At 37.2% G+C, this 24,769-nt stretch overlaps 1 protein-coding gene across 1 annotated transcript in view; it reads left to right on the forward strand.

Moving 5' to 3' along the window:
• The window catches only part of MAGI2 (membrane associated guanylate kinase, WW and PDZ domain containing 2), a 694,450-nt gene that overhangs the window by 555,417 nt on the left and 114,264 nt on the right, over positions 1 to 24,769 (forward strand). The window lies entirely within an intron of this gene.

Consider the following 24,769-nt stretch of genomic DNA (forward strand, 5'->3'; position numbering starts at 1 on the left):
GCCCAGAGCCACTATGAAGGTAAAGAGAATTTCTTAGCCTGGGAGAGATCACTGTGGATGGATGACAGCAGCAGAACAGAGCCCTTTTAGTGTGTTACAGTACAGGAGACAGACACATAAATGCACAGAGGCACAAATAATGTAAGTGGAATAGTCCCCAGGGATTCTTCTCAAAATTTCATCCTCCTGTTATTGAAGCAAAGTAATGATCTGGAGTATCATTTCTTGGAATACATCATCCTGAAATCTAGTTTATTCCAGAGGACTCTCAAATGTAAGAAGTATGAAGGTTATGAAAGCATTTTTTTAAAAAATGCAATTTGCCTGAAGTCTTACACTACAGCTGTCATGTTTCTGATGCCAAATAGGCAAACAGATAATTTATATAAAGAAGTTAAATGTAAGAAAGAAGCAGAATATCGATTACTTGCATTAGTTTTATAAGAAGGTTAGTCTAACAGATTTTATTAATTCTCAGTTCTTTTTGCCATTTTAATTTAATGCAACTTGGTTCTGAAAGGCAAAATTAAATTAGCTGATTAAGTCAACAAAGAATACAACAGGCTTCCTGAAGTTCAGAAGTTTTTAGTAACATGGACTTAATTTTTACTAATATTTTCATATTACATAATACACTGCATGAGATATTTTCCGCGTTTGTCATGCTTTAGCATTCTCATATTCAGCATTCAAATATAGTTACTTGCTAATCCCTTTAAAATGTGGGCTGATTATTGGTTCACTTTTTCACATGGAATTCTTTTCTCTAGAAAATAGAGTATCCTTGCAACTTAATTTTTTGTTTTAATTGAATATGGGTGTCATAATAATATTGATGGAGATTATTCAACTATATTAAGAATGCAAGGCAAATGTGCATTCAAATATATAATTACTCTATAATTATGTGAGCCTGATATGTGCGAAATTAATCTCAGAATAACTTCTGGCCTCAAATGTCTTTATTTCTGAGAAGAGTGACAGAGTTCTGATGTGAAGAAACTGGAGAATCGCAGGCTAATGACTGTGGCATCTAACATGGTTTCTATGAATATCTGAAGTGATTTCTAAATGTGATAGTGGTAAACTGAAAAAAGATGTTTAAGGTCAGAATATTTATAAAAGCAATGTTCAGCAAAATGCTTATATTCCCTAACAGCCAGTCCTTTTCGTACTTCCTGAAGTAGGATTTGTCCCCCTATTCAACCATTTTACAAATGGTATGAAAGCTTCACGGGTTCCAATAGCTAGTAAAATCATAGAATCATAGAATGGTTTGGGTTGGAAAAGGCCTTAAAGATCATCTAGTTACAACCCCCCTGCATTGGCAAGGACAACTCCACCTGGACCAGTCTGCTCCAAGCCTGGCCTTGCACATCTCCAGGGATAAGGCATCGACAACTTGCCAGAGTAACCTGTTCCAGTGTCCTGCCACCCTCACAGTGGAGAATTTATAAAATCTTACTTTTAAAGGTGTCTGAAGTTAAATGTGTACCTTTTGTTTGTTCATTAGGCATGATTGGATCATTCTTTAGACACAAACTATGTATTGTGCAATTTATGTGCACTCCATCTATGAACACAATCATGGGAGACTTTAATAGATTATCAAAATACCCTATTGTGGCAGTAGAAGTAGATCATAGTAGAAGCATCATAGTAGATAGCTCAAGGACAACAGCACCAGGATTTGTGTAGCAACCTGGGTGTAAGGGATAAGCACAGTTGCTGGTGCTCCCTGATTTAATACAGCTCTGGAGCCTTTCATTTTAGACAGGTGGTAAACAAAGCCTTAGTGTTTCAGACCTGCGTCTGATATGGAGAAAAAAGAAAAGGTACTGTCTCCTTCAGCTTACCTGAGCTCGACTGATGGTGTACTGTATCCTAAATGTTAAAGAAACAGGCTCATAGAAAAACTAATATTGTAACTTTGGCTTACTTCTCAACCCAAAATCTTGTTTAGGGGTCAGATACAAATGCTGTTCAAAGAGAAGGGTGGATCTATGTAAGATATTATTGCCACCCCATAGCATAATTACAACGTAGTGATTTCACCTGCAGGTTTCAAAACAGAACCATTTTGGATTTCGTCCCTTGGAACATGGAAGCATCTGCCTGACAGTGAATTTGTATTGCTGTGTTGCTATGAAACAAATAAAGCAGGGAGGCAAAGTGAATGCACTGAGCTGCAACAAGAGATACCTGAGGTTCTGGTGATCTAATACTACCACTCAGTGCCCAGTGCCAGGCTTTAAGCTGCAGCTGTAACTGTCCCAAACCCACGGCAAACCTCACAAGCAGACTCAGAGGAACCATATCTCAGTGGATGAGTCAAAAGCAACCAAAATTACATTCCTGATCCCATTTGCCAGATGTTTCAGAATTCCTAAGGGTTTTTATGCTGATAACACATTCTTTCCTGAGAGTTTGCATTGCTCTGTCTTGTCTGAAGTCTCCTACTGCTGATGGAAAACTGTCTGCATTTATGAGGCCCCTGTATCCCATTAAAATGCTGAGTGAATGTCACTGGTAAAAGACTGAATCTACATGAAAAGATTTTTATACAGTGAGTGATTTTGAATGACTGCTGTTCTAAGACAAACAAAGTTTTAGGCCTGAGGCTGAGTAAGATGAAAGCTCAAGCTGTAAATGCAAAAACTTTCCTACAATTTTCAAGGTTATTCAATGGACTAGACAAACTAAAACACTCCCACATGATCAAGCTCAGGAAAGATGCTCCCTCTACTTATTTCATCAAGTTTCAGTTCCTTTGCTCAAAGCTTCCAGGAAACAATTCAAAGACATGATGCACAAGTGGTTAAAAGAGTCTGTTGATGACCCTTCTGACTGATGAATAAAGAGCTCTGGTCATTGCAGGCTGAACTTTTCAGAAACAAATATACAGCTGTGATGAATTGTCATAGCTCGATAGTGTGTATCAAGAAAGGGGAAACGTACTCTTTCATTTCATCAGCCAAGGATATACTTGACCAGCTCCAAGATTGTCTGCAAACCATGCGGACTTGTGGGGTTTTTGATGCTATTCTCGTGGGAATGGTAGGTACATTATATTAGTTAATTTAGTCTAGACATAAAAAAAATACTGTAATTCAGACACAGATGTCTACAAGACAGATGTCTATACCTACCGTATGAGTAGACATCTACTACTTTAGGTAGCTGGTCTAAAGATCAGTCCCACATCTACCACTCAGAATTTCTACTGCACCTGAGAGATCTCCAAAGGGTGAGATATTAGAAGTACTGGAAAGAGTGACCTGTGGCCTTGCTCCTATCTATGGGTCTGCCTTCAAGACCTATTATGATCTTATATATATGCTGAATTTTTCAGGAAGCTGAGGTTACTCTAAAAGTAAGTAAATTGGAAAGACTGCACACTTATTGATTTGCAAAGTGTTAAATGTTGTTATTCAATTGAATAAGAGCAAAAGTAAAGCCATTATCAGGTAGTTGATCCTGCAGTGTCACTAAGCTTTGGAAGTAATTATCTAGTCATCATTCATGCATATTTTTGCACAGCAAGGCCAATATCTCGCAACCTCTAGAATAAGTGAGTTGCTCAAAAAAGAAGGAGTTGGGGACCTCTGCAAAAGAATGCATTTTTACTAGTTCAGACAAATCCTTAGTTCTGCTCCCTGTTTGTTCACTGTCAGTTCAGATGAGTAAACCATTATCTCACTTCATGTCAGATCAGATGAGATTCAGGCTGTCCAGTTTCAGCAACACCTGAAAAGCTGAATTACATATGCACAAGGAACACTGTTGCTTTGTTTGAAAGCTGGGATGTTCCATCTGAACTAGTTGTGGTCTGTTGTCTACTCATTTTAGCCTAGAACTCTCTTCCTCTTGTTGTTAATAAACCCATGGAGTTAAACAAAGGAAAATTAACTGTTTGAAAAGCAACTAACAGCAGTAGCTAAAATATTTAAGATATCATGGGGAGCAATAATTGCTCACACCCATGGTAGCCTACCTGGTTTGGATTTATGCTATACTTACTGCCTGTGTTCCTACATGCTGCAGCACAGGCAGCTGAGGAAACAGTGCCAAAGACAGCAGAAACAGTATATTTTCATCATGTACAACCAAAATCATTGTATTCTCTGTTCAGCCACAACACCTACAGTTCCTTTCACCAGTGATGGTGGTTACATTTTCCTTTTTGTGAGCCAAACCAGGAGTAACTGTGTGCTAAAACCTCAACCTGTTTTTCTAAAATGAATCTTCTTGCATTTCACAAATTCATTTGGCTTTTCAAGAGGAGGAGATTGAGAGGGCATTGAGACTGGAACTGCAATGTGAATGCTGTGGCCTTTAACAGATACCCTGATAGTTTATAGCTGAGATGAATGGATATCTAGGGGCTGCATTTCACTATTTTTTTCCTTTGCTTAGTACACAGTGTCCTGTTCATTCACTCCACTTTGTATTTCTTACCATAAAAGCTTTCATATTCCATATAATTAATGCAAAACTTTTCAAGCAGTGTATGGGTAAAATTAACCCTAACTTTTGAGAATCTTCCCAAGGTAGACTGATGCAGTGCTGAGAGTCCTCACCATTTTATCCAGACTCTCTATGCAGCCAGAACTCATGAAAGTGTAACAATTATTTATTTAAAAACAAGAGACTAAATGTAAATCTTAGCTTAACTATAACAAGAAAGAAGTTTGTATTCCTCTAGTTGCAGAGGAAAGCTCTGAAATATGACCAAGTTACATTTAAGAAAGATAAAACATTAAGCAGAGAAAAAAATTCCAATTTTACTATTTCTATGGTATCATATACTGAAACTATCACTTCAGTTGAAGGAAGTGATATGACTTGAACTTTCAGATGCTTGATGGTGAGTTAAAATAATACTTGCATTTTAGACATACTAGTAGCAATTAAGAACTTGGTAATGGAAAGGTATTACTTTTCAACCCCCTTTTTGTATTTAAAATAGGCAATTCATTGAAGTCTGCATGTAAATAGATAAGAAATTTGGTTGGTACATCTTTTTAATACATGCTCTAGTTTTTCTGGCATTGATTCTTCCTTATCTTTTTTGTATGTCTATTGTTTTTATATAACACGAACTTGCTACAATAGTCACTGTAGTATATGTAAATTTCTTTTTATATTAACCAAAGACCTGGGAAAAGTGTCCTCTTCTGTTACAAAGTTACTGAATTATAATCTCCATGAGGCTCCTATTTTAGTATTTTCTTCACATTTTATTCTCTTGGTACTCACTAGGTTATTGAGTATTCACTGAATGATAAGCAGAACAGAGATGACCCTGGACTGAAAAAACAGAAAAAACACCTCATATTTTGTATACCGCACACTCTTGCTGTCTACATTTGAGGTCTTTCTGTGCATCTTGTCAGATTTCTTAGGTTGGCTGGTGTGATATTCAATAGCTTTGTGTTCTCCCTGAGGTGCAGAAAATCCATATGTCACTTTCTGTTCTGCCTGATATGGAGTTAGAGCTTGAGTTCATGCTGCCTATCTGTCAAGTTACTGAGCATTCATTAAGCACTGCATACAAATCTTTCCTATTAAAATCATTCCTCTTTGCATAAATACTCCTCAAGGTGTGAAGAGAGTATTGATTCTTTTTAGACTTCTCTTTTGGCTATTCCCTTGAAGTCTTCAATTAAAATTATTTATACAAACTGGAAGAGCAATTACAGCAGAACATCTAACTTGGATTTCAAATTGTTTCTGTAAAGGAACAGAATGTTCTTTAGTTACAGGAATAATGAGAAAAAAAAATTCTTAGGGACTTCACTTCACATGCTGTCTCACTAGATGAGATGATTCTGGTTTTGCATTTCTAATACAGATGGGAGTCAGTGATCTCTGACTCTATATCCTGGTTTTCAACCCTATATTTTGCCCTATTTTGGAAATTTGTTTTATCTCCTATCTGAAGCTTTAAGCTCTTAATTTGAGGTGGTTCAAAGCAGGACAATAAGCAAGATACAGTCCCAAGTGTGGTATCAATAGGAAGGAAAAGGTTGCCTCCAGCAGACATCTGAGACCACCAACATCTGGGTTGCAATTCAGTTTTGTAAACATAGGTGTCCAGTGCCAGAGACCCCATCCTGCCTCCTCCTGCCCTTCCAGGCAGCAGTCTCTTGTAAGTCCTGTGTCATACTTGCAAGTCCCCTATGAATATTTCAAATGCCAGAGGCTGATATAAATGGCATTAGATCCCTACTTAAACAACTAGATTCCTCTTTCAACACTGTTAGAGGAGTGTGTTAATAAACTCCATTGTTTTTCCTTATCATCTGTTACAGCAAACAGTGATTGATTCATTACTGTAATAATTGCCCCTTTCTGACAATTTTATGGATATTTGTTTTCCCCAGCCTAATCCAAGGCTCACACTTGTGGCTTTAGGAACACTTTAAAGAAACACTGAAAACCCTCTTAAACCAAATAGGCTTAATTTTCTTGCATTTAATCATTCAAACTACAACATTATAAGAAGTCTGATGGTTAGATCCAGCCATATACTGTTTATGAGAGATTGATTTTCATCTCCAGTACTTATAATATTTTGGTTCAGATATTATTGGTGTGGTGCCCAAGAGTATATACCAATATTAGAATTAAATAATATATGTAACTTGTTTACTTTCCTGTAGTGAGCCTTCTTCAAAAGACTAATTTTTTCAAGTCCAGAGAATACACAGGAGTACAGCAGAAAGCTGAAAAAAACCCAGCAGTCTTTCATTTTGCATATTTATGCACAGGAGACACTCCACAGCATTGTTTATTGCTCTTATTTCATCTTGAAAGAAATTCACATATGTTGACAATATATTTTGTTCTATGTTTAGCAGCCCTAAGAATAATATGTGGTCGCTACTTGAAACATTAAAAAATAGGTGAAGTTTTGGGTTATGTCAGTGTGCAGCATAGTCTGCAAGAGAAAGTGTATAAGCAGATCTGCTTATGTGTAGTAAGTTAATTCTAGTGGTTAGAGCCATTAGGGCAACTCATACAGAACTGGCTATAGAAAGTTGAATGTTTGATTAGAGATGGCTGAGTTTTGAACATATCCATGTAGAGAAACAAGATAAACCAGGTGCCTCGAGTTGCCAAAGAGTGGGTGTGAGTCCACCTGTGCCCGGTTAGGGCAGGCCCCCTATTACCAGGGGGCCAATAAAGGTGGGACACACACCCACAGAGGGAAGCTCACTCTGGTGTGAGGTAGTGGAGAGGCCAGCAGCTCAAGGAGCCTCAGGAACAAGAAAGGCTCTTCCTGCAACATATCCAGCTATGCCAGATTCCTCATGTACAGCACTTGCTATCTTTTTATCCAACTGCTTCACCTTTCACCAGATTTTCACTGCAGATTGCTTTTTATTTAACCCAGAAACCAAAGGTGAAGCAATCCGATGTGAGGGGAGGGCAGAGTGCAGATATGATCTATAATAACATAAACAATTCTGTCTTTTATAGACAAATGCAACACCAAACATGCACAGAAGACACACACTGTTTAACCTGAGATGCCACTGTAGGTCCCTGTAATGAGAACAAGGGAAAATTTTCTGGTGCACAAAGGTGCAGTATCTGTAGCAGAGAATTAGATCATACAGAAATCAAGAAACATGGTAAAGTAAAATATAAAAAAGTAAAGGTGAAAAAGCAGATAGTATTTGGAGTATGAACTATTCAAGTATGGGCAGCCTCACTTTCCTATATTAATTCAGGATCTGGCTCCCTGGAGAACATGGCCACAAAAGTTAGAAGCAGAGACAAAAATGTTAAAACTATGACATACGACTGTTCATACTGTCGTACACAAACAAGGGTGTATGACAAGTCTTGGAAGTCCATAAATTAACTCTTCTATCTGAACCCTGCCATTCAAAATCTGCAGATTCTGCTATTAGGGTATTTAGCACAGGCCAGGAGATAATAAGTATATTGTTATAATCCTCACATTTATTAGGACAATTTTGTAAGTTTTGCAAGTTGTCAGTTGAGTAAGCAGTATGCAATGAACTCAGTGGCTGCCAAAAATGCTGCAGTTGCAGAAATAACTTTTCTCCTATCAAATGTAATTAACATCTTTCTTGTATGATTTGAATATTTGTATAAACAGACAAAAGTGTACATTGAAAATAATAGTCATCATCTTCTCATGTATATTTAATTAAATAAATACTGACATTTTTTTTCTAACAAGAAGAATGATCTGAGAGGAGGGATAGAGCTTCATTTGATACAAAGAGGCAACAGGAGAAGTGAGAACTTCATATTGCACAAAATTAATAATCTAGAACTGTACTTTCAATATTACCATCCTTGCCACTTTTGATTTTATTTGAATTTTGTAGGTCTGGCATATAGGACTTTATTTTTGACAATTGGATGCAGGATGTGATTATACTATTGAATTACTAAAATGAAAGTAAAGATTTAGCTGAGTTTCAGATTTTTTTCATTTTTCATTTTTCATTTTTAAGAATGCATACTACCTCTGTCTCCACTTCTGTGCAGCCATATAAAATCTGTACCTATAAGAGTTCAGCAATTCACTTCTTCATTTGCCTTTAACTGTACTTTGAGAACAAATTTTAAAGGTAAAATTAAAAGCAAATTTTAAACCCTCTGAAAAAATAAGAAACATAGTTAATAAAGTAATGACTTTCAAGATACAATTTTGGCTGCATATTTAGAATGAGGAATATCTTTCTTGACTGTTAGCAAATATTTTACTTGAGCAAATTAGCTAAAATTCCTTTACTTAAATTTCTCTATGAAGAAGGAGAAACAGTCATTTTAAAACTTTATAAAATCCAATAATTATTGCAGTTAGCAGCTACCATCATTACTACTACAAACATTAGTGAGGAGAAGCCTAATGAAGTTCACCTTAGTAAATTTAGGCCAAATAGTGTCCAGTTGTGTAATGTACATTAAAGCAAATATCTGTGTTCAGTTGCATGCAATTTTTGTCAGTGCCGTGAGTTTCTCATTTGATGCATGACATAAAGTAAGAATATCAAGAGTTGTATTATAGATGGAAAGATATTTCCAGACATATAAATCATATTCCAGGAGCTTTGTGAACGTTTAGCTAATGAGGGCTATGGTGACATTTCAGGCAATTTTGTTATGAGTTCACTTCTAAAGCATCTTTCACTGGCTATTGCCCGAATCAGGATATTAGCAGCAAGGCACCTCTTATTTGACCCCATTTAAGCTGTTCATATAGCCTTTGTAAGAAGTGCAAATTTAATTCCAGCATTTATGCAACTGTCTCTTTCTAATTGATGATTCTGACATTTTTAAAAATGGCTTGTTTGCTTAAAAACCTGTAATGAAAATTTCTCAGTAACATAGGGATCGCTTTGCAAACCAGTGGGAGGGCATGAAGCTAATCCTAATGAACCTCATGCATAACCTCTGGAAAATTTCATCTAGCCTTTCCTCTCTCTGCCCCGCAAAAGTCTTCTCCTCTCCAGCAGTCGAATAAATACAATATTGATTCTGGGAGGATGAATGGAGGTGGAGCTCCAGTGCAATGCTGCTACCATATTCTGCATGCAGGCAGCAGCGGGGAGGTGCCCAGGCAGCACTCACTCCTGCTCATCCCTTTCAGAACCTGCCAGAGGGGAGCAGTGCCATGGCAGGGGAGCCAGGCTTCCCTACAGGCTGCTCCTCCATCATGCACAGAGAAGTGAAGGCTGGGAGCAGGAGCTAGATAAATTCTTGGTGATTAGAGCTCAGGATTGCTGCCAGCTCTCAGATATTGGTGTCAAGGAGTGACTAGGTGGTGGGAGCAGAAGAAGGTCCCATCTCTAGAGGCTGGGTGCAGCACTAGGATTTACTGGAGCTGAAGATGTGACAATTCGTTTTTTCTTCTGCAGGAAGGAAGGGAGGAAAGGCTGTAATTTTATGTTCTCAGAGGTGGCTGGAGAGTGGGTGTTTATATGCATGTGCATGCGTTTAGAAGGGGGTGGAAAAGGGGAGGGCAAGTTACTAAAGAAAAGAGGAGAAGGAGCTCTGTGAGAAAGGTCTGAGAGCAGTGATGTGAGTATAGATCTTTTAAAGACTGGCACTTTCACTCCTTTTGATCTATTCCTTTCTTCAGCTCCTAATGAAAGTAAATTAAAATTCTTTGTATTCAGCTAATACCTTCTGCATTAAAATCAGAATCGCTGTACGCAGCATTTGAGACTTTCTTTGCCATACTGAGTATTACCTGTGGTACAGATGAGGAAAAACCTGATAAAATTGGACACCTTTTCTTTTCTTGATAGGTCTGTGCCTTGAGAATTTATTCATAGGCTAATAGTGAGTCATGAAGCATGATGGGTTATGCTGCTGGTCTGTTATTCATGATCTTTTCTACTTCACTTTTATGTACCAAAATTAATAAAATCTCAGTAAGCAAAGGCTGTCAGCAGTTGATAATGATTGCCCTGAAATCACACTTTTGAATCCTTCAAAGCCATCAGCTCTGCAGAGGCTGGTAGGACTGAGCTGGGGGTTCCTGAAAAATGGTGAAAGACTGAAAGAGCCCAAGAAAAAACGAAGGGGGTTCACTGAGGCAGTTCAGAGAAAACAAACAGCAGAAAGAGGTGGGAAAGTGAAAGAAGAGAAATTTGAGGCAGTGATAATGGGAACCTGACAGTGCTTTCACTTTTGTAAGGGAGAGATGCATGTATAGTTCAATAGAAACACCATTGTGATTGTATGGGAATGAAAGATGTGCTAGATGTGCAGAGTGTCATTACTCATACCATTCATAACACTGTCACTAGTATTTTGTAGGGTTATTCCCTTGGTACCAGCTAGAGCCTAGGTAGCTAGGGAGGCTGTTGATGCCCCCTTCCTGGAGGTGTTTCAGGTTGAATGAGACCTTACACAACCTGGTCTTACGCAACCTCTTCCAACCCTAAGCATTCTGTGATTCTATGATCTTGTTGGTAAAGGAGCACATATGGGTCTTACTCAGGTAGTCAAATCTCTGTTATGCCTCAAGAGTATCCTTCCCAAGTGGATTCTATTTGTGCAAGTGAAAAAGAATAATATATTATTAGACATTGTAAACAGTCATGGTTTAGCATATTCCCTTTAACTACACAAGAATAACCACACAGGCAAACCTACATCTTTCATTATAGAGGGGAGGAGGAGAATGCCTCAGTAGAAGAAATTTAAAGAGTGAGTAATAACCAAGTTGGGAAGAAAATTAATTAGACTCCAACGTAAGACCTCACTATACTCCAGTGGAGGAGAATCACATCTGTTATGTGCAAACAGTTCTTCCCTGCACATGTAGAAGACTTGGATCTGGACCTAAACCTTATCTTTGACATTACCCATTTTAATCATGGCATCATTTTTTGACTGCTGGGACACAGTCATGAATAAGTTTGGGGAACATAATCTTTGTAAAATTGTGCAAATTCCAAGGCAAGCACTGTGCAAATGCAGTGTTTGTTCAGTGTCTTTGGCCAGCATGTGGGAGAATAGCACAGATCTGGGAGGGATTTACCCTAAACTTAATGCACACCATACTGTTTCTCACTCCACCGCTGCTAGTATTTGCTTTTTTATTTCCATGTCATTTAAATGGTATTATCAGGTTCACTATCTCAAGCCCACTTGTGCTAGGCTGGCTTCAAGGGATCTCTGGAGCTATGGAGCTCTTTCTAATAGCAGCATAGAGGCAGATGATCTCAACACTGTCAGAGAAAAGGTTGTCCTATGCCTTCAACCCCAAGTGATCACAGCTGGAGGAAAATGTACCACCAATGGTTATCAGAAATACTGCACCAGAGAAGCTACTATGTTTGCAGTTATGTAGATTCAAGGTTGCCTCAGAACCCAAAAGACATTGTCCAGATCTTAGACAAGATGGACCACTCTTTCTCTTTCTAAATCACTACTCTTTTTGAAGCTAGTTGAACCTATATGAAGTGTGAAAATATGCATATTTTTGCTTTCCAGAAGTACCTTTTAGGTTAGTTTATTATGAATGCTTTATGGCATTCAGCATTTAAGCTGCAGGTCGTTGCAATAAATCTCAGAGGACAGTGAGGAAAATTGATATGGTCACTGCAAACACCAAAGTTAATGTCCTCTCTTTTATATTATCATATAGCAGTACATAAGCATACAGAGAAGCATTTCACATTAATTATCCCTTGTATATTAAATAATTCTTGCAAGTATTGCTAGTAAGTATACTATAGAAATATTAACAGCATAGTATTCAATTTTTTCACTGCATGAACTTCTACTGTCTCTGGTTAATCAGAGTATTCCTTGCCATGAGAACGCTAGCAGTATTTCTAGCATAGTTCTCTCATGTGGGGTAATGAGACACATTTTTGAAATTATAGTGAAAAGACTGGATAGTTTCACTCTCAATGGAAATAATATAGCAGAACTGTTCAGCATTAGTTTCATCACAGTGTTTAATTATAATTCCAGTTATTTACTAAGCCTGAAGATCTAGTCTTAATGTTTTAGTAGTAGTTTACAGTATTCCATGTTCATTAGACATTAAATACATTGATTTATTGGTTCATATTTATATATGTGAAATTTGTAAAGGCTAAACAATTTTGTGATTCCTTTCTGAGAAAAGCTAAAGGACTACCAGTGTGCAAATGCTGTGATTCTAAGTATTAATTTGAAAAATAACGTATAAACTTTCACTAATAAAAATTGGGAAAAACCAAAATGATAAATATGATTCATAATTATAAAATTTATTACATTGTTTTCAATTATTATAAAATCTTGTTCTACTTTACAAATTGGTTTATTGTCCTATGAACAGTTGTATATTCTCCTTGCTACATCCATTGTAAAATCCCTTAGATCAAAAGACAAACAATAACTGAATTAATTTGCCCAGGTATGACTAACATTTCTGGTACAATTATATTCTTTATACTTATGTCAGTTTTGTTAGTGTCAGCAGACTCAGATTTGGTTTGAGTCATAAGGACAATTATGGGGCCTTCTCATGAACCTGTGTCTTGATTATACTAAAAGCAGTAAGAATTAAATGCAAAAAGAGCTCTACTGCTATTTTTGTACCTAGAATTGTTTGAAGTTTCTTATTTTAATCTTAGGGGAGTTTCCTCTGATTTTAATCCCCTTTGGAGTTAGTGACTGTGTCATTTCTCTGTATTTCTAAAAATCACTTATAATAACAGTAGACACCTTACTAAGTTTTTTGAGTTTTTGTCTGGATATTGCCTTTTGGCAGGGCATGAATGTGAGCATTGTGTCTATGCAAGCCTGAAAAATTAATGATTTGATACTTGAACTGTCATAAGAAGCAAACAAAAGAAAAAAACAAAACAACAACAAAAGCCCACAACAAAACAAACAAACCAACCACACCTCCCCCCCCAAAAAAAACCCAAACAAAAAAGCAAAAAAGAAAACCACCACAAACTAATTTTAATTTTAATACAAATTGCTTTTTTTTTTGTTTTTTTTTTTTTGGCAACATTACTTGTTGGAGCAAGATTCATCAATAGACTCTTGATGCTTTGTGCCTTCCTGAAGTAGGATGGGGATCTTACACGTTAGGACATTTAGGACATTTCATAAGACAGGGAAGAAGAAAGCATCCAGCACACGTTGGTTTCCTTTCTGCTCTCTCTAGCACATTGCTCCTGGTATTCACATCCCAAATTCCTCCTGCTCCTGCCATTCCTGTATCCCACAGCACACACACTCATCCATTTCTTATCCTTAGCTGTTTCCTGTCTCCAATGTGCTGTATCCCAGCACACATCATATTTCATGCCCTTTTCATGCATCAGACAGTTCTTACAAGGAAGTTTGTGCAATGTCTGTCCCATTCCCCACTGTTCTCTAAGGCTGATCAAATAAGGATAAGTTGTGCATAAAATATGCTTGAGATAAATTTTCCATTAATTGCCTTCTGTCACTATGGTCACTATCTCCAACCAGATGGGACACCACAACTTGCTCTCAACTTTTTAATTGACACAGAATCAATACATTCTCAAGAGAGGTGGTATCACCTACTTTTTCAGGAGCAGGACAGAAATATTCTGTGGAAGCAGATGACAATAAGTGGTAGCCTTTTGAGGAAAAAGTGGATATAATGATCATTCTGGGAAGAGCTTTTAACTACAGGCCACCTGTGGGATGATTCACAGTGTAAGCGTTAGGAGATGGCAGGCATACTGTGAGACAGCTTGTGCAGTCTGAACAAATAGTCTGATGCAGGGTCACAGTCACTCATAATAACCCATTTTAATTTACTCTGATTCATTAGCTAATAAAAAAATTAATTAATTCACACATCGGGAAAATAAATTCTTTTCTGAAGAGGAAGATATGGTGTGTTCTCATACACAACAGAGGATTAATGCCTGTTTTGATCTATAAAATCTGAGATCAGACTACTGAACATTAATTGATGTATCCATATTGCAGCTTATCTTGTTACAAGCATTGGAATGCAGGCATTAATCTGAACCCCTACACTGCAGTGGAAAACAATGGAGAATCTGTCCTGCAGTGGTGCTCACAAAAAGCCCTATATCTCCACAGTGATATAAACTGTATAAAAGGACTGCAAATTCTCCTCTCTCACACAAAGCTTGTGAGCCAAAAAATAAAACAGAGAAGGTGAATGAGACATACAAGGAGGTCGAATAGATAGTGGGAGATTCTCATAAAAGCAGAATGTGATTCTTAGCTGTGCAGCTGTAAGGGTGAAAAGTGGCCTTTGACAAGCAATTACAAGGTTGGAGTTTCTTGTGCATTATAGTGCAGTCTTAAAGAAGGGGCTTGGTGGGAATTCTTTAAATGATTTTGCCTCCTCATCTTCACCAAAAATTATCATGCAAACTTAATTTTGCAGTATAGACTCAGTGTGAGATTCAGGAATGAGCTGGAAAATATAGCATATTCAGTTGTGAAGGTGTTAAATTGTTTTGCAAAGAATAAAAATATATTGTCCTTGAAAGTGCTTGGCAGTGAATATGGCTCTAGAGATATTAAGATAACATTTGCTTGGAAGGAAGGTCAGTTTAATAATACATTACCCTCTATTAACCTGGAAAAATGCAGTAAAATCTGAGAGAACCAGGAGAACCTCTACTATTTCTTTTGCCATACAATTTTAAAGCAAGTTGCAATTTTATACATGACTGGAAAACTACTGGGTAGATCTTTTGATACAGAAATTATGTGAGAAGGTCTCTGGAGTAGAGATAACTTCTGATGGTTGATGATTATGCTATCAATAGAGATAAAACAAAGGTAATACCTTAGATAAACGGGTATCAACCTAAACGCTGAGTGGCTTTTGTGAGACTCTTAAGAAGAAAATTACCCATATACTAGTCATACATGTGTATGGGATACTTGTTAATCAATTGGTAGTCAAAGATGACTCCAGTTTAAATACAGGGAAGTATTTAGAGATAGTAGACATTAGTAAATATCCATTTATTTAACTATTTAAAATATCCATTTTATTTAACTATTTTCACTGTTTTGATACATTTAAATTCCGCTTGATACAAATATACACTTCCTTTCTGTAATTATGCATAAAAACATTAACCTGTAGTAATCCAAACGTCTTCCAAAGTATCTCTCTCCGTCTCTGGAAGGTGCTGACTGTATAAATCCAGTTGACTGCTTTTGAGGCAAAGCAAGATTTGAGTATTTCTCTATGTGAACTTCTGGTTTGACAGGACAGTGGATGCTCCAATAATTACGACAAAGCAATGAATGAACAGTTTGTTTGGCTCCACACCCATGGTTTGCCTCTGAAAAACACACACTGATTTTTGGAGATGCTGAATGCTGGCAACTCCCATTCAGATTGGTGGGAATGTGGGCCAGAGAAAAAAATCCACAAATCAAAATTTTTAGTCCTAGCTTTAAGTGAAGTTAATGACCTGACTGATAGCAAAATTGGGTTTTTGCTGTCCTCAGTCAGGTCCTGAAGTTAGGTAGCTGGATGAGCCCACTTTGTAACTGTAGCAATAAAGACAGGCTATTGATCAAACAATGATGAAAATCAGGATCTTAGTATCAGGATCCTGAGTATCAGGATCTCAGTTTACTGAGTTATAAAACTGCCCTACTGTTGGGGAAACAGTTCAGAGATATGCAGGTTGTGAGCAATCCTGACTTACTTCAATTTAGGCTACATTGGGTTAATGGTTATTGAGGCCTAGTTAGAGGCTTTCTGAGAATGAGCTAATGGGAAAGAGATAACTTAATCGGCAACAGAGGAGGAAAATAGTTATGTGGGAAGAAGGTCCCGTGAGAATGGTATGTGTGGTTGGAGTATAAGGCCACCTGCATGATAAGATGATGTAAACAAGGCTCCTCTATATAAAGTGAGTGCAAGTTGCTAATAAACGATTTTCCTGCAATCATATTGATGCGTACATGGAATCCTTAAGCCTCCGCAGATTGCTTTCCCACACCCCACTTCAGATACAGGGAATGACCTGTATCATAATCATAATAATCATAATACCTCTAAAATCAAAATGAACTCTCCAGCTTTACATCTGTAGATTTAAAAAGGAGACTAATCCTACTCATCTGTCTTTGCACAAAGTTTGTAACATACAACAACCGCTGTTACTTTCAGGAAGTACTAATTTAGCACCTAACTATTTGGTGATGCAAGCATTTCTCAAAGAAAAAAGCTCTATTAACCATTTCCATTCAGAAGTAAAACATGACTCCATATTGCTAAAAATTCCATTAGATACATATTTCAACATATAAATTCATTTGTCTTTGTGCTGCAGCCTTTTTGTAAATGCTCCATCTAATTTCTTGCCTCATCCATCTCCCTCTTTCTTTCCCAGTAGTTTGTGTCAAGAATTAGCAGTTGCAATGATGTGCTGCTGAAAATGTCTTCCACTGAGGACAAGAGGCACATTGCCAGGATTCCCAGTCAGGGACAGGGGCTGCTTGGTATTTACATGAAGCTGTGCCATCTCTTATGCCTTTAGGCTGCCAGGAAGCTGGCTGGCCACTTTCCTTCTCTTGGGAGCTGTTACCTAGATAAATGTGATGCTCTGAGTTCTGAAATAAAATGTTGTGCATACAAAAGCAAATGTGTTGTAAATTTTGACCTCCTTTTTCTGAAGAAAAAAAAGGGTTTCCCTTTTACATGAGCCTCTGCACACAGTGACATCTTTCAAAGTGATCCCAAATAGCTACGCAAACATGACATACATTTTTTAATCTTGTGCTTGAGATCTACTGGATTTTGTCACACAGTTTATTCACACCAGGCATTTCAGGATGTGCAAGTAGTTCCTGGAAGCAAAGCCCAGGCAGAACAGCCTTACATAATTTGTAAATAAAAGGCTGCCTCGAAAATTGGACTTTTTTTTTTCTTCTTTTAAATGCAGTCTTGCCTCCAAATCACTTATCTTTTAAATAACTACTTTTTTGTAAAGTGGCAATTTTATCATCCATGCTTTGCTTTCAGATGCTTGGAAAGTGAATAACTGTCTAGCTAGGAAGAAAACTTGCCTTCTCTCTGGCACTTTATAGGCAGCATTAATTCAAGTGTTCTTTTGCTATTACTTTACTTACATTTTTACTCTGCAATGTTTCATGTTTACTGGATCAGCAAATAATCAAAGACTTTATATTTTTTTGGATTGTGTTTTATTTCTCTCCTCCCCAAAAAAGTTAAATGCCTCTATTTAAATAGCTTTTACCAGTATATGCAAAATAGAAATAAAATGTAAATAGTTTCTTCTACTAATCCACATCTGTCTGGGTGTAATTATATGATAAATGCTGGTTAAGCACAAAAATTTTGAATAAACAGCTTTTTAATTAGACATGTGCATTGGGTCACAGTAGAATTCAAATGGGTTCTAAAAAAGTGATTGTATAAAAATGGCACCTGCTTACTCAACAGATCTGATTCTTGGGTAAAGTTGCAGACACGTGTCTGTGTCACATCCTTCTGTGGGCCCTTCTACAGGAAATCAAGTTCAGAGCCAGAGTACTCAGTCCTTGCACTGATGGAGGCAGATTTTAGCCCAAGTTCAAAGAATCACAGAATTATCACAGCTGGAAAAGACTTTTTAAGAATCACCATGTCCAACGGTCAACCTTGCCCATAAAAATAAATTGAAAAATAAATAAATAAAAGTAAGTTACCATCCTAATAAAACATGTCCTGAAGTGCCTGCTCTACATGGGTTTTGATACCATCACTTCCCTGGGAAGCCCATTCCAGTGCCTGAGTACTCCTCAGTAAAGAAATCTTCCTAATATCTAGTCTAAACCTCCCCTGGTGCAATTTCAGACCATTTCCTCACATTATTTACTTGAGATAAGAGGCCAACACCCAGCTCCCTACAGCTTTCTTTCAGGTATTTATAGGGAGAGATAAGGTCTCCCCACTAAACAATCCCAATTCTCTCAGCCTCTCCTCATGGGGCTTGTTCTCCAGACCCTTGAGCAGCTTGGTTGTCTTTCTCTGAACTTGTTCCAGCAACTCTAAGTCTTTCTTGTTGAGAGAGAAAAAAGTTAACCACTTCTACAATGATGCTTTGTAGAATTACACACTTTCAAATATGACAGGCAGCTGATTTACATCTGTTGCTCAGGTTTTATGATGAGGAAAAGTTAAGCCTATATAATGCTATTCTGAGTGTCTGAATGCCTAGAAAATATTTTTTGTTTCACTTTTTGTCACATTTAGAAAATAATAAGTTTCACCACCTTGATTTTTTCCCCTGAACTTCAGTTCCCAGAGTCCACTCAGTGAAAGGAGAATCTGTGGATAGTGGTTACCTGTCAGCTTTGCAGAGTTTGTCAGCACATGGGTAAAATTTTCTATACAAGGTGAAGATTAGGAAGAAAGGAAGAAATTCTTCCATGCCAGTCTGAACAGACATTCAGGGGAGGTGAGGGGGGAGGGGGAGCTATTGGGCGACTATTCAGTGTCCTCACATAACAGCAAGTGAAATTTTTTCTCCGTGCAGAAGCATATGAGTATTATGTCTTCCAGCACCTCCTTTAATTTTGCTGTGACTGCTGCAGTACTATCAGAGAAAGCTGTTAAAAAGCTAATAATAAAGTGGTCAATCTTAAATGTAGCTCTTCCAATCAGTAGCTGTGGTTATTATATGCATATACTTCTCCCCAGGTTATATTCTTTACATTTTAGCAGTTAATGTAATGTTCCTTTTTAAGAGAAATGTTGGAATTTTCTTGGCAGGTGTTTTAAGTATTTCAGTATTAATATTCAGTAGTTATCTTACACTGCAATCTATAAGAATTTATTGTAATTCAGTACTTCTTATTTTAAAAGTAAGGCTAATTATGTAATAACAAAAAAGTAGGGCCAAGTTGTTGGTTGTTTTGTTTTGGGTTTTTTAATAAATAAATAAATCTGGATACCCGCAGGGTCCTAGGTTTTCTCTTTTGGCTGTAAAAGTTATGCCATGCAGATATTGACAGCAAGAGCCAAATTTATTTTACAATGTTCTGTGGCAAGCCAGAGTACAAAAACCAGAGGATTTCTGTTTAAGCAGAACCCTCTGAAATATTTTACATCTAAGGAAATGTTTCTTCCAGTTCATAACAAAAAATATTTATTCACATACTGAATGAACACCTATGGCAGGTGGAAGGAAGCTGAGATTCAAAGTTTCACAGTATAATTTGTCTGCTACTGTTTAACTAAATAGTCTTTCACTCACTGGTTGTCTGAGCTGCTACAGGTAACTGCATATAAACCTATAAAAATATCTCATTTCTGAAAAATCTTCACTTCTTCCATAACCATCAATTACATGACATTTTTATTAAAATTATCCCTGTGTTTCATATGCCAGTACTGGACACATGCTAACACCTCTGAATATGTTATTAATAGACTACAGTGCCAGCAACATTGCAGCACTTTGCAGAAAGAGAAGACAAGGTCACTGCTGAGAAGTGACAGAAATAGCTGGTAATGACAGCAGATAGTGTGGGTGGGCAGGTGAAGGGAGGAAAGCTTCAGCAGTTAAGGATTTACATATTGCTAGTTCCAAAGCTCATGCAAGGTATGCAGATGCAAAATTTAGAGTATATGGTTGAGAAATCCAAGTGGGAATAAGTAATGCTGGAGAAGTTAGTAGAGTTTACCTGGGCTATAAATGCAGAGGAAAAAAATATAGCCTGAGTCTTTCAGATCTGATTTGCTTACTGTGCTGACTTGTGAAACCATGGCTGTTTTTAGCTCCCTTGCTGACAGCTTGTGCTGGCTGCAGGGGGGTAGCAGAGCTGTCTCTGCCCTACACCAAATCACAGCATTCTGTCACATTTTAAGCATGTGAGCACAGATATTAAGAAACAAAACCCATCAGAAATGATGGAGGCATTTTTATTAAACTTTGAAAGTGACTGTAAATCAACTACAATCTACTCTATTTTCCTCCTTCATTCAGACTTGGAAATCAAGAATTTTAAATAATAATAAGGGCAATCCAGTAGGCAATTCACTTCACTGAGATACTGTAACAAGTTCCGGGCAGGAATAAGAATTATATAAGAAATAAGCAAAGGGTTTGAATAGCAATGGTGGGAACATGGGTAAGAAAATGGAGAAACTTTAGCTTCTAGTGCAAGGTGTATTACAGACATACTAGGGGTAATATAAACAGCAGAAACAGTTACTGTAGGCATGGAAAAATGCACGTTCTTCAGAAAGGAGGGAAGTAGAACCGGTAGCATTACATGAAACATTAGGTAACTTGTAAGGAAATTAGTTTTGTAATTAAAACATATTGTGTTTGGATCAAGCACTTTAAGAGTAAAAAAAGTATTTTTTCAGAAGTAATGCTTGTTTAAAATCTCCAGGGTGTCAGTTTTAACTCTGCAAAACATTTTGGTAGAGAGAAATGTAAAAATCTGTCAGAGGAGGATATTGAAGCTCACAGATTTCTTTACCGGTAATTAAACCAACAAAAGATAATGACTGCTTAGATCTGGTTTTTGCTCTGAAATGTGTAGATAACAAAATGCAACCTTTAACCAAGTATTCAAGAACTGAGTGTTTTAACATTACATGACAAAATAAGTAGTGGTCAGCAAACTTTATTAGTTTGCCCTCAAGACCTATGCTCCTAAATTTGTCTACTTAAATGAAAGACCCTTAAACAAAGCAGAGGTAATTGTAAGACAGTTTGACATATTTCATTGTTGTCAGTATTTTCTAACATTCTTTGACTCAGTGCTGAATTTGGACATCGGCTGCTGGACAGCAGAATCTGTTCTTGTGACAGGGTTTGTGTTTGAGATGTAGAACAGGATGAGTATCTATCTATATCTATCTATCTATCTATCTATCTATCTATCTATCTATCTATAACCAGACACTTATATGAGTCTCATTTGGGTCTCTATGCTCCTGGTCTCTCTCAACCCTGAACAGTCTCAAGTAAGACAAGGTTGGTAGGGCATGTGTAGAGGTTGTACAGGCTAGTGAGGAAGATGAAACTGGGAGTGGAGCACCTGATGTTCAGCCTTGAGAAAGAGAAGACTCAGGGGAATCTTACCCATGTATGTAAATACCTGAGGGGAAAGTAGAAAGAGGATGGAAGAAGACTTTTACATTGGTGCCCAACAATAGGGCCACAGCCAATGGGCAAAACTGAAACACAGGAGGTTCCATTTGATCATTGTGAAACACTTTCTTACTCTGACATTGACCAAGAACTGGAAGAGGTTGCCTAGAGAGGTTATGGAGTCTTCCTCTTTGAATATACTCAAAAACCATATGGATATGATCCTGGGCAACTGGTTCTAGGTTACCCTGCTTCGAGCAGAGGGTTTGGACAAGGTGACCTTCAGAGGTGCCTTCCAACCTCATTTTATAAGAAAGCTCCCATCATTTTAGTATATTTAATTCCAAAAGCCAAGGAAAGTTTGATGCTTAACATAAATGTTCTGCATAACTTCAAAGATACCCACTCATTGTAAAACTGTGATTTCTGGAGGCAGACTATGTCTTGCTCAGAAAACCAGGCAGGAATTATAACGGGGATCGCTGTTAGGCTCGTCCATATGCAACCATTATTATTAGAAGCAGTAGGACAAGCAGAAAAGATGCTACAAGAACCTTTCAGGGTTTTTTCCTGAAATAGAGAGGTTTTGAACTTTGCATTAGCACAGCACTGGCTCTGTAATGCTCTGAACTTGTCTCTGTCTTGCTACCAAATGCTGGGTGTATCAGCAGTGACAAACTCTTGTCCTGGCAAAAGAGTTAGATTTGGTGAAACTCCTACAGTCCAGAGATTTATTTGAAAGATTTCTGAAATCAACCCTTTTTATTCCTCCTTCACATCTCTTGATCTGAAACTCTGTGTCTTCCCAGCTCAACACCACTGCAGCTATTTCTTTGAGTTCAACTTAGTAACTCAGGCCTTTTTCCCCACTCCTCTTAACCTTCAGCTGTATGTTCTCCATCTGACAGTCCAGCATTATGGGTCCCAAATGGTCCAACTGAGAGTGAGTTATGATTTCAGAGTGTGCCTAGACATGCTATTCGTGTTATTTCTCAGAAACCAGAATGACCTTTAGAAATTTCTGTTCAGAAAATGCTGAAGATTTTTTTTCTGTCTTCTGAGGGATAATGCAGAGTCATTCTTTGGAGAAGGACTTCTTACCCAAGACCTTCTAATACACAGTTTTGACTATTAAATGACGGAGGGAAAGAAGTACTTGGCCTATATCTGCAATCCTTGTGTACAAATTAATTTTTTTTAACTGGGGACCTATGCAATGTCAAATTGTTTATCTGATTTTTTGATTTATGAAAAGCATCGGTTTCAGTGTTATATTATAGCTAGTCCAGTGCAAATGCATAAAGCAAAGGAGTAAAACCAGGCTGATTTGCTTGCCCAACACAAAAAATGTATTATTGCTTTTGCATTGTGCTTAAGTATTCCAAGAGAGGATGAATAAACAGATTGGTCTCCTCCCACCACATATCTGCACTGCCAGCACTCAGGGAAATAAAGACTGCATGGATTAAAAAGTTGCAGGGGCACTATTAAGGCATAAGGAACTGAAGCAGGAGCATTTATGGAAGAGATCTCAGTTCCACAGGATCAGACCAGTTGTGGGCAGTGTCAGCCTCACTTCTAATGCAGAAGCCAGGGATGGAAATACAGGTAAGAGCTTTCTATACCAGGGCAGGAGCAAATCACAATGAATTGCAGCCATTACCACAACAAATTAGTACAGTACATTCTTTTTCTCTTTTAAATCTTGACTTTTGAAAACTGTTTTATTTTCAGCTGCTTGAGACAAAAGCGTTTGGATTATTTCAGGTCTGCCTATGAAGTGACCTTACTGGTTTTTCTTAGAGTTTCAGATCTATTGATGATGCACTTTTAATATGGCATTTGTGGCTCCTAAGATTTCTATGAATAATATTCACATAAGCTTAAGCTCTCTTAACATTTTTTCCCCTCTGAAGAAATCCTTCTCTATATCACAGTTTGTGCATATGCAATTAATTAGCATCAGGCTGTTAGACAGGATGAGCATGTGGGCATTGACCATTTCATTCTCACATAGAAACAGCCTTTGCCGTTTGTTGTCACACAGAGGCAGCCCTTGTGCTGGCATCTTGGTGGTGCTTTTTTTTTCCTGTTTGCTCATTTTAATTGAAGTGCTTGAATAATGCAATTTCATAAATAAACTTGAAGTCATTGCACACAAAGCACCTCATCCACCCTAAACAATTCTCATTTATTGTAAAATTTTGAAATACCATTTTAAAACATTATGCTATGATTGATCAGTTATTAAACTGTGCAGATTGTAGGCACCTAACAGTGTTGTCTGTATAAATGATTTCTTCCTAATTAATGGCATAGGATAATAAGATAATCTTTCCTTAGAAAAATACTTTAACTTGTGGAGTTCTCTAACCAAACATCCTCTCGTTTGTTATAAACATCCAAACTGTTTTATCAAAGTGGAATTTGACTTTGGGTCATCAAACTATTCTGAATATTGTTTGTACCAATTATGCATTTTTATTTTAATATGCACCTTAGCAATACCATTAAAATTATTTGGAGATATAATTATATAGATCCATTCTGAAAAAATGAAGGAACTTGAATTTATTTCTGAACTTTTCAGTAAGAGAAGCTGGTTGTTGCCTGATCAGTATGGAGACCCATAAATAGCCTGTTGACATAAAGTATTCTGCTTTCATATATTCTCTGACTGGTAGCTTTGTATTATAAATGAGATGAAATTTGGATATAAAGGTTTATTTGACCAACTGGTTTAGCTGGAAATATTAAACTAATTATCAGATATTTGTCTTGATTTTTCTAACAAACATTTACTATACCTACCTAAAAAATTTGTCCTGTCATTGTCCTTGAACCAGCATGACTACAACAAAATACCACTAAACATCTCTACAATATGCAAGATACAGTTTAGGTCATGCCTACAATAGGAAATCATTGTGGTATTCCTGGATGTCTGATAGCAAGTAATGATATTTAATAGGAAACTGTCAACATTGTAATCTATGCAAAAATTATTCCCTTATGTATGTACATGCGTGCTCAGTCTTGCATCCTTATTTATTTTATTTATTTATTCTTAAGTCCACAGGTACTTTTTTTTTTCCTTTTCACTCATCACCAAGATAACATGCCCTCAAAATAAGCTTCCAGTGTATCATATAAAAAAGTAATCTGTG

Source organism: Calypte anna, chromosome 1 (genome assembly GCF_003957555.1).
Source record: "Calypte anna isolate BGI_N300 chromosome 1, bCalAnn1_v1.p, whole genome shotgun sequence".
Lineage (NCBI taxonomy): Eukaryota > Metazoa > Chordata > Aves > Apodiformes > Trochilidae > Calypte > Calypte anna.